The following is a 12,211-nucleotide window of genomic DNA, read 5'->3' on the forward strand; positions in this document are numbered from 1 at the left end:
AGCTGGCAGATCCGCAAAAAAAGAAAATTGCATACCAAGCTTTGTACTCGCGTAGAGGTAATAGTTTTGCGTATCCGTTTTGCAAGTAATGCCAATAATCCAGTACCTTCGTATCTGTATCACTGTATATGCAATGGGCCGTCATACCCGTGACCCACACCATCTCGTTCGTCTTATGGCACGAAAAATACGTTTTTTCCGGAAGAAACACTATGTCGGAAGAAATTTCTGCTCGAAGGCTACGACCTTCGTTGCCTAGGTCCAGACGACCAACGCTGCTTCACAACCCAACCAGTGCTCGTCCGAAAGCGTATTTCTGCTCATTCGTCGGGTACTTTCGGTTCATGACCATGTACCATGTCGATCTGACCGATGCAGGTAGGTAGGGATGGTGAACCGTGCGCCACACCACTCTCCAATTAAGTGCAGGATGTTTCCGCTCTACCTTGTCCCGGCCGATCTGTTGCAGAAGCAGACTGTAGACGTCCTTCAATGTCGGCAAACGGGACGACGGTAAACACGCTCGAACTCTGTCCACTGCTGAAAGTCAGCACTCACATTAACGAGGCGACATATGCCTAACGCAGACCGGCGAAACGTGTGACATCAGTACTAGTTCAGCCATGATTGCCACCGTAAGAGAGTGATCCCTGTTACGCCCCAGTTTGTGGGTGGTTCAATATACACACATCAAAAAAATTTTGCAGCACCTCGGTTCCCAGAACTCCTGAAGATAAAAGTTTACTGTGGATATTTTATCACAGACACAGTCCTTTTAACTGTTCAGAGATGTCACTAAACTCGTCCAAAGATGTCAACAACCATGCATGAACAGCGCCTATTAGACGGAGGGTGTCTGACAGCCGATCAGCTCCAGCCATTCCACCAGGAAGGAGGTTCACGGCTCGTGTTGTCTGTAGTACAACCATGCCTAGACGGTCAATACTCCGGTCCGATCGCGTCCGCATTGTTACTTTCTGCCAGAAAGGGTTCTCAACAACGGAAGTGTCCCGGCGTCTCGGAGTGAACCAAAGCGATGTTGTTCGGACGTGGAGGAGATACAGACAGACAGGAACTGTCGATGACATACCTCTCTCAGGCCGCCCAAGGGCCACTACTGCAGTGGATGGCCGCTACCTACAGATTAAGGCTCGGGCGAAACCTGACAGCAACGCCACCATGCTGAATAATACTTTTCGTGCAGCCACAGGACGTCGTATTACGACTCAAACTGTGCGCAACAGACTGCATGATGCGCAACTTCACTCCCGACGTACATGGCAAGGTCCATCTTTGCAACCACGACACCATGCAGCGCGGTACAGATGGGTCCAGAAGCATGCCGAATGGACCGCTCAAGACTGGCATCACGTTGTCTTCACCGATGAGTGTCGCATATGCCTTCAACCAGACAATCGTCGCAGACGTGTTTAGAGGCAACCCGGTCAGGCTGAACGCCTTAGACGCACTGTCCAGCGAGTGCAGAAAGGTGGAGGTTCCCTGCTGTTTTGGGGTGGGATTATGTGGGGCCGACGTACGCCGCTGGTGGTCATGGAAGGCGCCGTAACGGCTGTGAGATACGTAAATGCTATTCTACGACTGATAGTGCAACCATATCCGCAACATATTGCCGAGGAAATTCGCGCCCCCATCGTGCACATCATGTGAATGACTTCCTTCAGGATAGCGGCATCGCTCGACTAGAGTGGCCAGCTGTAAGTAGGCTGTTTAGGTTTTTTATTGGTAACGCCACCTCTGTATGAAAATCACTGGCTGTGCTGTGTGCAGTCTGTGGCTAGTTTGCATTGTTGTCTGCCATTGTAGTGTTGGGCAGCTGGATCTAAACAGCGCATAGCGTTCGGCAGTTGGAGGTGAGCCGCCAGCAGTGGTGGATGTGGGGAGAGAGATGGCGGAGTTTTGTAATTTGTCATGAACTGCTATATATATTATGACCCTTGATGATACTAAGGTAAATACATTGTTTGTTCTCTATTAATATCTTTCATTTACTAACTATCCCTATCAGTAGTTAGTGTCTTCCATAGTTTGAATCTTTTATTTAGCTGGCAGTAGTGGCGCTCGCTGTATTGCAGTAGCTTGAGCAGCGAAGATTTTTGTGAGGTAAGTGATTTGTGAAAGGTATAGTTTAATGTTAGTCAGGGCCATTCTTTTGTAGGGAATTTTGAAAGTCAGATTGCGTTGCGCTAACAAAATATTGTGTGTCAGTTTAAGCACAGTCATGTATAATTGTTAAAAAGGGGACGTTTCACAGCATGTTCTCCAGACATGAACCCTATCTAAATGCCTGGTCCCGGCGGAGGTTCGACCCCTCCTCGGGCATGGGTGTGTGTGTTTGTCCTTAGGATAATTTAGGTTAAGTAGTGTGTAGGCTTAGGAACTGATGACCTTAGCAGTTAAGTCCCATAAGATTTCACACACATTTTTGAAATGCCTGGGATAGATTGAAATGGTTCAAACTGGATCTAGGCACTATGGGACTTAACGTCTGAGGTCATCAGTCCCCTAGAACTTAGAACTACTTAAACCTAACTAACCTAAGGACATCACACACTTCCATGCTCGAGGCAGGATTCGAACCTGCGACCGTAGCGGTTGCGCGGTTCCAGACTGAAGCGCCTAGAACCACTCGGCGACCCCGGCCGGCTGGGATAGATTGAAAAGGGCTGTTTATGGACGACGTGACCCACCAATCACTTTGAGGGATCTACGCCGAATCGCCGTTGAGGAGTGGGACAATCTGGACCAACAGTGCCTTGATGAACTTGTCGGGTACGCCACGACGAATACAGGCATGCATCAGTGCAAGAGGACGAGCTACTGGGTATTAGAGGTACTGGTGTGTACAGGAATCTGATGGTCTCGCTGTATGATGGTACAAAATGCAATGTGTGGTTTTCATGAACAATAAAAGGGCGGAAATGATGTTTATGTTGATCTCTAATCCATTTTTCTGTACAGGTTCCGGAACTCTCGGAACCCAGGTTAGGCAAAACTTCTTTTGATGTGTGTACATAGCTAACGTCTTCTCGTGGACGCTGACTAATATAGTAAAGCGCTGTACCTTAAAGGGCGGTCCCAAGCTTACATAGTATTCAAAAGCCGCCTGAATCATCATAGCCAATGAACGCCTCACAGGCAGAAAGTGTGTCAGGTGGCATATTATGCCAGAGAGGTAAAGGTTCACGAGTGGCACTCGCTGCAGCATATCCATCGATCAAAGGGCGTTTAATCGTACCGATGGGCGAACTCTGCTCAACAACCGGCGGTAGCTGTCCGCAGCCGTTCCCGTTGTCTCCTTGTGGGAGGTGACACCCAGATATCGCACGGTCTGCACCACACGTAACGGTCCCTCTGTTCCTTGTTCCAGTCCTCGATTTACTTGCAAGTATTGCGATTTTTGGAAGTTGACCTCGCTACCAGCTGCCGTCCCACACGTCTGTAGCCAATCCAGTGCGGAGCGGGTCTCCCCCTCAGCCTGGACGAGAAACACAGTATCATCTGCGTGTGCTCTATATTCGAATGATAGGTGCCGTAGGGAGATCCCAGTAAGACGATGGTGAAGGCTTGCGAGACACGGTTCTAAGGCGATCGCATACTGGAGGATCAAAAGGGGCAACCCTGGCTGACAGATCTTAGGATCCTAAAATACTCCGTTCTCCCTCAATTGATCACCACAGCTGATTTGGCAGTGTGCAACAGCTTCATCACTGCAGTGGTCGGTAAAGGCGGGATACCAATCCTGCTCATCACCGCGTGATCGAAGCTATCAAAGGTTTGGTCGAACTTTATGTGCGACCGGTGCTCCCCTCCCCAGAAGCGACAAGCCGCCGCGAGGACAACGATGTCATGATAGTCCCTCAAAGCGGTGTGGATATTATTTCTTCCTCCAAGACAAATTTGATTTGCATGCATACCATGCGGCGCCAACGACGATTCGATGCGACTGGTCAATATGCGCATAAAGATCTTACAGTCTCTATGAAGGAAGGTCGTTTGCTGCCAAGCGGCTCGGGTATTGAGATCACGAGCTCTTCTGTATATTCAAAAAAATGGTTCAAATGGCTCTAAGCACTATGGAACTTAACATATGAGGTCATCAGTCCCCTAGACTTACTCATTACATTATACATATTTACCCACTACCTGATTACATTAGTGGGTCCTAATTTCATACACAAATATGCAACTATTTATTCTACACTACAGGTAAATCTTAGTTATGATCTTACCGTTATGTGCCGGCCGCTGGTGGCCGAGCGGTTCTGGCGCTACAGTCTGGAACCGCGCGACCGCTACGGTCGCAGGTTCGAATCCTGCCTCGGGCATGGATGTGTGTGTTGTCCTTAGGTTAGTTAGGTTTAAGTAGTTCTAAGTTCTAGGGCACTTATGACCTCAGCAGTTGAGTCCCATAGTGCTCAGAGCCATTTTAACCATTTAGCCTTACCGCTATGTGGTTCCTTATTCTACTTAATCTACGAAACAACTTATGCTACCTGCAGCGTTACAGGTTTGCCAGTGCTCTATAAACCTGATGGATGAAACTTCCTGGTAGATTAAAACTGCGTGCCCGACCGAGACTCGAACTCGGGACCTTTGCCTTTCGCGGGAAAGTGCTCTACCATCTGAGCTACCGAAGCACGACTCACGTCCGGTACTCACAGCTTTACTTCTGCCAGTATCTCGTCTCCTACCTTCCAAACTTTACAGAAGCTCTCCTACGAAGCTCTCCTTGGTAGCCATGAAAGGGATCCGCCCAGCTTTGGAGTACGGTTCCTGCAAACAGAGTACGTCTAGACTCTTCTCCTCCACCACCCTTCGGAGTTCCTGCAAGACTAGCCTGCTGTTGTGTGTGTTGATCTGTCTCACGTTTAAATGACTCACGTGGGAAATACGTGTGAATATGTGATTCTGGCCAGTTTTTGGAACAGTCGTGGGCTACTCTACCATTTGTTATGACGGATTGGTTTTATAATGCATCAATATCAAATTTCTCGTTGCGTCTTTCGAATACCATTTTGACTAAGTCTCGCAGGGCCCCAAAGTCGGTGGGGAGATTCATTTCATTGTCTTGAGCTAGACTTAGAAACTACTTAAACCTAACTAAACTAAGGACATCTCACACATCCATGCCCGAGGCAGCATTCGAACCTGCGACCGTAGCAGCAGCGCGGCTCCGGACTGGAGCGCCTAGAACCGCTCGGCTACAACGGCCGGCTGCGAAAAATACATCCGCCTTACAATGGTCGTGGCAGAGATGCATATCAAATACTTCACTTATGGGGAACTCAAAAATGAGATCGACAGGAAGTGCAAAATGGCTAAGCAGGGATGGCTAGAGGACAAATATAAGGATGTAGAGGCCTATCTCACTAGGGGTAAGATAGATACTGCCTACAGGAAAATTAAAGAGACCTTTGGAGATAAGAGAACGACTTGTATGAATATCAAGAGCTCAGATGGAAACCCAGTTCTAAGCAAAGAAGGGAAAACAGAAAGGTGGAAGGAGTATATAGAGGATCTATACAAGGGCGATGTACTTGAGTACAATATTATGGAAATGGAAGAGGATGTAGATGAAGATGAAATGGGAGATACGATACTGCGTGAAGAGTTTGACAGAGCACTGAAAGACCTGAGTCGAAACAAGGCCCCGGGAGTAGATAACATTCCATTAGAACTACTGATGGCCTTGGGAGAGCCAGTCATGACAAAACTCTACCATCTGGTGAGCAAGATGTATGAGACAGGCGAAATACCCACAGACTTCAAGAAGAATATAATAATTCCAATCCCAAAGAAAGCAGGTGTTGACAGATGTGAGAATTACCGAACTATCAGTTTAATAAGTCACAGCTGCAAAATACTAACACGAATTCTTTACAGACGAATGGAAAAACTGGTAGAAGCGGACCTCGGGGAAGATCAGTTTGGATTCCGTAGAAATGTTGGAACACGTGAGGCAATACTAACCTTACGACTTATCTTAGAAGAAAGATTAAGGAAAGGCAAACCTACATTTCTAGCATTTGTAGACTTAGAGAAAGCTTTTGACAACGTTAACTGGAATACTCTCTTTCAAATTCTGAAGGTGGCAGGGGTAAAATACAGGGAGCGAAAGGCTATTTACAATTTGTACAGAAACCAGATGGCAGTTATAAGAGTTGAGGGGCATGAAAGGGAAGCAGTGGTTGGGAAAGGAGTGAGACAGGGTTGTAGCCTCTCCCCGATGTTATTCAATCTGTATATTGAGCAAGCAGTAAAGGAAATAAAAGAAAAATTCCGAGTAGGTATTAAAATTCATGGAGAAGAAGTAAAAACTTTGAGGTTCGCCGATGACATTGTAATTCTGTCAGAGACAGCAAAGGACTTGGAAGAGCAGTTGAACGGAATGAACAGTGTCTTGAAAGGAGGATATAAGATGAACATCAACAAAAGCAAAACAAGAATAATGGAATGTAGTCTAATTAAGTCGGGTGATGCTGAGGGAATTAGACTAGGAAATGAGACACTTAAAGTAGTAAAGGAGTTTTGCTATTTGGGGAGCAAAATAACTGATGATGGTCGAAGTAGAGAAGATATAAAATGTAGACTGGCAATGGCAAGGAAAGCGTTTCTGAAAAAGAGAAATTTGTTAACATCGAGTATAGATTTAAGTGTCAGGAAGTCGTTTCTGAAAGTATTTGTATGGAGTGTAGCCATGTATGGAAGTGAAACATGAACGATAAATAGTTTGGACAAGAAGAGAATAGAAGCTTTCGAAATGTGGTGCTACAGAAGAATGCTGAAGATTAGATGGGTAGATCACATAACTAATGAGGAAGTATTGAATAGGATTGGGGAGAAGTTTGTGGCACAACTTGACCAGAAGAAGGGATCGGTTGGTAGGACATGTTCTGAGGCATCAAGGGATCACCAATTTAGTATTGGAGGGCAGCGTGGAGGGTAAAAATCGTAGAGGGAGACCAAGAGATGAATACACTAAGCAGATTCAGAAGGATGTAGGTTGCAGTAGGTACTGGGAGATGAAAAAGCTTGCACAGGATAGAGTAGCATGGAGAGCTGCATCAAACCAGTCTCAGAACTGAAGACCACAACAACAATAACATGGGGAACGGGTGTGAATCTTAGTGCATCGCCCAATAATGGAAGCAGTGGCTACGTACAACTGCCACAGGATACCTACAAGGGCCAGGGACGGTGCCAAAACCCATGCTCACGTTCCTCAAACATATTTGGACGGGGGGATCACGACATCAGATTCCCGCTGGCTACTGCGAGCGCGTCTTTTTGAATTCCACTGGCCCACCGCGCTTAACAGTGCCCCTTCGGGCATCACCGTTGATAAATTAACGTGCCGCGGGTCCGCGAGACGTGTCTTCCCTCCCCCGTGGCGGCAGTAGGTTACATGTGAAATATTATGCCGGTGAAATATGACTTCGGCGGGCGGCGCGTAATATTTCACGAGCGCAGCACGGTAGCTGTCCTCTGTCTCGGTGATAACGTTACCTCCCGCGATGAAGCGCGGTTTTATTTATTCGGTTCGCTGGGAGATCTGTGAATGAATCGGAGCCCACTGCCCGTCGACACTTTTTTTTCCCCCCCCGTCCCCACCCCGCGCCGCGTTTTACCTGCGCGGCCCGCGAGTTATCGCGGCCGCGCATGCCAGTGTAACTATCCTAATAAGAGGCTCGGGACCTTCTCGGGGGAAACGCCGCGGCCGTCTCCTTATTTTAAACCACTGTCAACGTCCTAACTCAATGAGACGACGCCGGGTCACAAAAACAGGGCTTTAAGCTCCCGCTGCCGGAGCCTCGCGATATTGCAAGTCACCGCCGGGACTTCCTGTGGGAAGCAGTCAGTCGGCGGCGGCGGGGGCGGTTCCCGGCAGAGCGCCCCCCCCCCCCCCCCGTGTGATTGTTGCGGCAGATAACACACAAATGCTGCACCCGACTCCCGGGTCCCTGGCCCATTTCTTGCTATTCTTTCGCCCTCCCCGCTTGAGAAACCGTAAACTGGAGGTTGGTTGCCTCTACCGGGAACGCTTACAGCGGTTGTTCATAAAATTTTAATTATCACCTTGAAAGCAGTACTGAAACCTTTGATGTAATGTATCGATTCTGTGCTCCTTACTTATCGTTGGCTTCTGGACCTTCAGAAGCCGAGCTCGGTTTTTCTTTGTGTGAACATTGTCTTTCTATACGACAACAGTACCTCACAGCTAGAGTTCACTCTCCGTCTTGGGGTGTTAAATAAAGCCGGTTTTGAGCTCCCATTCAGAGCGGTGTTGCCAAGAATGCCGGACATTTGCCACACTGGCCCCTTCGCCAGGTAGCTTGAGTAGCGATCCCTCAGGTAATGGACGCCCTTCCTCTTACTACTACCGTCCGCTTTCAAACCGCCGTCTCCACATCTTACTCGATACAACCAGTACGTAAGGGACCTTCTTCTTCGACATCTCGGCGAAATACAGAGCTTATTTTCCGAAATCGAATGATTTATAACGTTTGGGAAACGAAAGCAATACCGACGATTATGTCAGTATGTAATTAGTTCTGCCAGGTATAAATATAGATCCCTCTGTCTGTATGGTAGCTTCCATTCGCGCTCACTGATTGCGATAGAAACAGTCCATCGCCATGGGAGCAACAAGAAAGGAACGATGTCAAGAGAATGCGAATGTACGCTAATCATTTCTTTTTGATCACTGCATTTGTGCCTACTTTAATTACTACAACTGCATGCCCAAAAGACAATAAGGAAAGAAGAAATGGGTATGTGAATGTTTGAAAAGAAGAACGACATACTCCATATTAATTTACTCTCTAAAATCCGATATCCCTTGCGGCGAAACATTACTTAAGTGTAGCGGGACAATGTTCAAAACATGACTGAAAATACGTTCACTAAATAGAGATAAGAACATCTATGATTGACATGTCATCTAAAGTCGACGTACAATTTTAAAATGTTAGAAATAGGAAATGAAGTAATACAAAATGCTATGCTTGTAACGTACGTTGTTGTTCTACATTGTTTAGCTCTGGTATTTACAGGGCCACAGAGAAAGCATCCTAGGTTTTGGAGGGAAATGCCGTAATTGTAACGATCTGCACTACAACAGAAACAAGAAGCACAACTTAAGGAAAAATTATGGTTCAAATGGCTCTGAGCATTATGGGACTTAACGACTGTGGTCATCAGTCCCCTAGAACTTAGAACTACTTAAACCTAACTAACCTAAGGACATCACACACATCCATGCCCGAGGCAGGATTCGATCCTGCGACCGTAGCGGTCACGCGGCTGGAAAAATAATGTAATGTGTGTTCCAGCTCACAAGCGACATTGAAGCAGATAGTTCCTGTGACTTAGTATGGGCAGAGGTTATATTCGACAACCGGAATAAATTAATAACTGCTCCTTTTACCGACCCCCGGTCTCAAATGGAACAGTTGCTGAACAGTTCAAAGAAAACTTGAGTCTCATCACAAATTGGTACCCTACTCATACAATTATAGTTGGCAGTGACTTCAATCTACCTTCCGTATGTTGACAAAAATACATTTTCAGACCCAATTGTAGACAGAAAACAACTTCCGTAATGGTTCTAAATGGTTTTTTTAATTATTTTGAACAATTAGTTCAGGAGACCATTCAAATTGTAAACGATTACGAAAACACACTTCACCTCTTAGCCACAAATAATCCTGAGCATCACGACGGATACAGGGATTAGTGAGCACACAGTCGTAGCGAGGCTCAATTCCGTAACAAAGAAATTCACCAAAACTAAACGCGAAATACATCTATTTATAAAAGCAGCTAAAAATTCGGTTGACGTCTTTCTAAGAGACAGTCTGCAATCCCTCCAAACTATGTAAGTGAAGACCACATGTGGCTTAAGTTCAAAGAAATAGTATCAACAGCACTTGAGAGATTCATACCAAATAAATTAATAAGAGACGGAACTGATCCCCCATGGTACAACCCCCATGGTACACAAAACACCACAGAAAGCTGCTGCAGGAGCACCGAAAAAGGCACGTGTAATTTAGACGAACGCAAAATCTCCAAGATTTGTGAAGCTTTACTGAGGCTCGAAATTTGGTGCGGATTTGCAATGCGAGATGCATTTAATAGTTTCCACAACGAAACTCTCTCTAGAAATGTGGCGGAAAATCCAAAGAGATTCTGGTCCTATGTTAAGTAAACCAGTGGAAAGGCTCAGTAAGTACCTTTTACTGCGCGACAGCAACGGTAATGTTTTGATAACAGTGCCACTAAAGTGGAGTTACTAAATGCGGGTGAGGAGGAGGAGGGGGAGGGGGAGACAAGGGACACAACCCTTCAGAGCAGGTAAAATCGTGGCAAATGTCCGGCGTGGTATATGTCCGTACACCGTTGCCAAATGAGCCTTTTTAGAGCTAACTCTGTATTCTATTCAGTACCATTTAGTTCGAAAGCGAGTCATTTAGCTGGGGTCTGGTTCAAAAATGGCTCTGAGCACTATGGGACTTAACATCTATGGTCATCAGTCCCCTAGAACTTAGAACTACTTAAACCTAACTAACCTAAGGTCAGCACACAACACCCAGCCATCACGAGGCAGAGAAAATTCCTGACCCCGCCGGGAATCGAACGCAGGAACCCGGGCGTGGGAAGCGAGAACGCTACCGCACGACCACGAGACGCGGGCAGCTGGGGTCTGGAATTGTGGTTTTTTTTCCCCCTTAATCTCACTTTTTTGGCTTTTTCATTGGCAATAGTAAACCATTAAAATCCGTGTCGATTAAGGAAAAATTATTTGCATTGGACTAAGATATCAAAATACGCTTCATTATCCCATAAAAATGTATTATTAGGCTGAATCAAAACAACACAACAAAGCAAATTAAGTTGTGTTGGTGTGGATTCCAGGTTCGTCAGCACACAAGACCAGAAACATAACTACGAAATATAACCAGCTGAGAGCGTTACTGGACGTGCCGTTGTAGCATAGTTGGCATCAACAAACTTGGCCCTTCGCAGCTTCACAATAGTGAAGGAGGCCATTCTCACCACTGCAGACTTTGATTCATAAGTCTTACGATTCACAATTACATTAAGCAGTTTGCCAGCGGCTCAACTGAAGGAGAAGAAAAGCTAACTTCTGTTCAGTGCAGTAGTTTGTTAAGGGTAAAAAACAATGTTGTTCTGCAGCGCAGATATTGTGAAATTTGGCCTGTAGGTAGCTAGCAGAAACATTATTTACATTTTTACTATGGGGAAAAGAAAGTTGTGCGAAATAAACTGACATGATGATGTTATTCAAGTACCTTTTTTGCATCAAAATATCGAGCTTTTGAAAATGGCCTGATATTTTCTACGCGTATGTAGAAATAAAATTTCAAGGTGCTGTATCTGAATTCAAGAACAAGTGTATCCACAAATCATTCCTCTAATGAGATGCACAAGGCACATCTGTAATTTTCTTTATTCTGTTGTGCTACCTGGAAAGTTTACATTTGTGAGTATCTATACATCAGCTCTACATCTATTAAGGCCATTAAAATAAAACGTCGAACGCAAATTTAAGATGTAATGTAAAATCCAGGATAACATTTATTTCATGTGGTTTTAAATCGAGTTATACACCTGATATGTCTAAATCTGAGAAAATTATTATGCAAGAATTTGATTCTAAAGCAAAAGAAATCCATCAAAATTGTATCGTATAAATTATCGCAACCAATCAGTATTCCATTCCGGTATGATGTTATGTAATCACAAGGTGCGACTTGAGAAAACGTTTTTAACGGGTAGGTTTTTATCAGCATTATGTTCGTTATTGCACGAGCTAACAGTACAGGGCTAGATGTAATGAAAATAAAACTTCATAATAAACTTAGTTCTGAGAAGCTGAATGCTATTCTTAAACCACGAGCAGGGCATCGACACAACAATAAGTGTTGGAAGGATTACGTTCTTCCACCTTCCACTGTTAAAAAAATTGCAACAATGCCGCTTTATGTAGGACAGTCTACGTCACGGCAGTGCACAGATTATTTGGATCAAAAAATAAGAACTGTAAGTTACATGGATACAGATTAATATTTCAATTAGCAAGTGTAGTGATGCATATCGTCCGTTTTGAACTATTAAAAATGCAGATCTATTGTTTCCATATCGCCAAATATATGTAATTTAAACA

The sequence above is a fragment of the Schistocerca serialis genome, chromosome 5, assembly GCF_023864345.2.
Source record: "Schistocerca serialis cubense isolate TAMUIC-IGC-003099 chromosome 5, iqSchSeri2.2, whole genome shotgun sequence".
In the NCBI taxonomy this organism is placed as follows: domain Eukaryota; kingdom Metazoa; phylum Arthropoda; class Insecta; order Orthoptera; family Acrididae; genus Schistocerca; species Schistocerca serialis.